Consider the following 3,083-nt stretch of genomic DNA (forward strand, 5'->3'; position numbering starts at 1 on the left):
GTAAGCTATTTTATTGTTTAAATGGCTTCAACTGATTTGTTTCTCAACTCAGAATTTTTAACCCGAGTTAGAACCTTAGCTCTACCTCTTACTTGGTATATGCTCTTGGGCAAGCTACTTAACTTACTTAATTTCTTTAGGCCTTAGTTTTCTGATCTCTAAAAATGTGAAGTTATCTTCCATATATGATTATTTTATGAAATATGCATACTCTATATACAGTATATATATACTAAATATATAAATATCCTCATATATGTTAAACACTCAATAAGTGATATAATTTTTAATAATAAACATGTCTAAAGACTTAAGTCTTCTAATGATGGAATGGGATCCCTTCTAGATAATAAATCCCAAATAACTAGAAACATTAAGCATTACCTGGATAATCCTCCTTTCAGTGATGTTCTAAAAGGTGTTCCTGCTTTGATGGGAGATAGATTAACTCTGAAATCCCTTCTAACACTAAAAACCTGTACAACACTTACTGATTTGAACACTGCCCTGAGCAATGGCAAAATGAAATAAAGAGACTTTCGGTCCAGAAACAGGTAAAAATAATATCCAATTAAAGTTAATGGTTCACAAGAGAAGCAATATGAGTAGAACACGCAATGGAAACAATACTTCTCAATTAGTTACACTAACAGCTCTGAAGATCTCCTTACTCCACAGAGAGGCCTTTACCTATGCATCATGGAGGGAGAGGGTAAAATTAGGACTCTAATCAGGCAGTAGAGGTTGCAGGAAGGGTGGAAGCTATAATGATAAAGTCAAGAAATGAGTCAGATTCAGGAGCTGTGGAAAGGGTAGAAAGCTAAGGAGCACAGACTCCACTGGCATCTGAGCTAACTTGTTTTGTTCTTTTTTAGAGATAGGGTCTTGCTATGTTGCCCAGGCTGGAATGCAGTGGTATGATCCTAGCTTGCTGCAGCCTCGAACTCCCTGCCTCAAACAATCCTGCCTCAGCTCATAGCTGGGACTAGAGGCATACATCACCACACTCAGCTTGAACTAACTCTTTTGCTTGACATTATGCCTTTCAATATCCCTTATCTCAGAGGCAGACTACTGAGCAGCTACTAGGAGTATCTATTAGACACACAGACACACAGACACACACACACACACACACACACACACACACACACACATATATATATATATTTTTTTGAGACAGAGTCTCACTCTGTTGCCTAGGCTGGAGTGCAGTGGCGCGATCTTGGCTCACTGCAACCTCTGCCTCCCAGGTTCAAGTGATTCTTCCGCCTCAGGCTCCCGAGTAGCTGGGATTATAGGCATCTGCCACCACACCCAGCTAAATTTTTTTTTTTTTTTTTTTGTATTTTTTAGTAGAGACAGGCTTTCACCATGTTAGCCAGGCTGGTCTTGAACTCCCGACCTCAGGTGATCTATCTGCCTCGGTGTGCCAAAGTGCGGCCAGGTGTGAACCACCGCGCCCGGCCTAGACACTTATACTTTTTAATTTTAATGAATAGACATTGTTCTATCTGAACAGACATTTATATCTTCAATTCTCTATTTCCAACAATTCCCTTCATTATCTTTTGCTGGGCCCAAGGATATTGAAGCCATCCATTGCTTTACTTGTCTTCCAAGTTCATCAGTGCCTGCACTGCAAAGGAAACAGATTGTGAGGCTGGAGAGCTAAGAATATTCTACATATATAAATGTTTGGTGAAGACCTTGCTTTTCTGTGTTCTAGGTTTCCACAAAAGTCTTTATTAATCTTTTAATTAAGCTTTATGATTCTGTGTACTCTTTGCCATAGACAAGTTTATCAGGATTAAAGAAACTACCTTGCTGCATTTTCCTCCTTTTCACCCTGTCCTCCCTAGAGAATAAGTGGGAAGGCAGGGCTAAGAATGACTAGAAGGAATAGGATTAAATTTAGGCAACATTGTGAAGTAAGCGAAGCCTGTCTTTCACATCTTGCCCTAAATTCTGTGTTCCAATGTTATAAATTCCTCTTGTTGCCCACCTGTGCCCACCACACACAAATACACAGTCCTCCTCTCTAATTTCTTATTTTCAAACTGAGTTGATTTCAACTAGATATGAGGGGGAAACCCCAGATAACACATATTAAATTGTAAAAATCTGCCCTTAACTTTTCTGTTTTTGCTTTGTTTTGAGACGGAGTCTTGTTCTGTTGCGAGGCTGGAGTTCAGTGGCGTGATCTCCGCTAACTGCAACCTCTGCCTCCCAGGTTCAAGCAATTCTCCTGCCTCAGCCTCCCGAGTAGCTGGGACTACAGGCATGTGCCACCACGCCCGGCTGATTTTTTGTATTTTAGTAGAGACAGGGTCTCACCATGTTGGCCAGGATGATCCTGATCTTCTGACCTCGTGATCTGCCCGCCTCGGCCTCCCAAAGTGCTGGGATTACAGGCGTCAGCCACCATGCCCAGCCTTTTTTTTTTTCCTTTTAGAGGGAAATTGTATTAATCCAAATTAGTCATAGAGTAATGAAATTTAGGAAAAATAACTTTGAATAGATAGTTCTCAGTTTACATCAAACTCTACTATTTAAATCACATATTTATCTTTATAGAGGCTGACACTAGAAGGGGCAGATACAAACAGAAGTTTAGAATTCATAAACCTCTTTAGGGAGTTAGGACAGTGAACACTTGTGGGCCTCCTGCTCATTGTCTGATCCCCCATAGCTCTCCAGCTTGAGGCTTAGGCCCTGCTGCTCAAGTCTGAAATGTAATCTTCAGAGAGAACAAACGTGCAGAAACTGGTGGGCTGCCCAAATCAAGCAAGAGCCTACCTTGTCCTAATTCCCAACAACTGGGATTCGACTTTCTCTTCTTGGGAAATAAGCTCTCATACCTCATAGGATTTGGGCATCCCCTGCTACAGAAGCAGAGTTTCTAGGTTCTCTCTCAGTTAGAGAAAACTGGGACACATTCCCAGAATGTGACATACCAAACCAAGAATTTGCCTATTTTAGGTGTAGGCAGAAATTGAGAAGCTGAGATGCCAGAATAGTGGACAGCTATAAACGCTATATATATATATTCCCATTGTCCCCATGACTGCCCTAACTCCATA

The 3,083-nt window shown here is 40.9% G+C and overlaps 1 protein-coding gene across 1 annotated transcript in view; it reads right to left on the reverse strand.

Moving 5' to 3' along the window:
- The window catches only part of LOC129014637 (stereocilin-like), a 29,440-nt gene that overhangs the window by 26,307 nt on the left and 50 nt on the right, over positions 1 to 3,083 (reverse strand).

This window comes from Pongo pygmaeus, chromosome 16, assembly GCF_028885625.2.
Source record: "Pongo pygmaeus isolate AG05252 chromosome 16, NHGRI_mPonPyg2-v2.0_pri, whole genome shotgun sequence".
Classification (NCBI taxonomy): domain Eukaryota; kingdom Metazoa; phylum Chordata; class Mammalia; order Primates; family Hominidae; genus Pongo; species Pongo pygmaeus.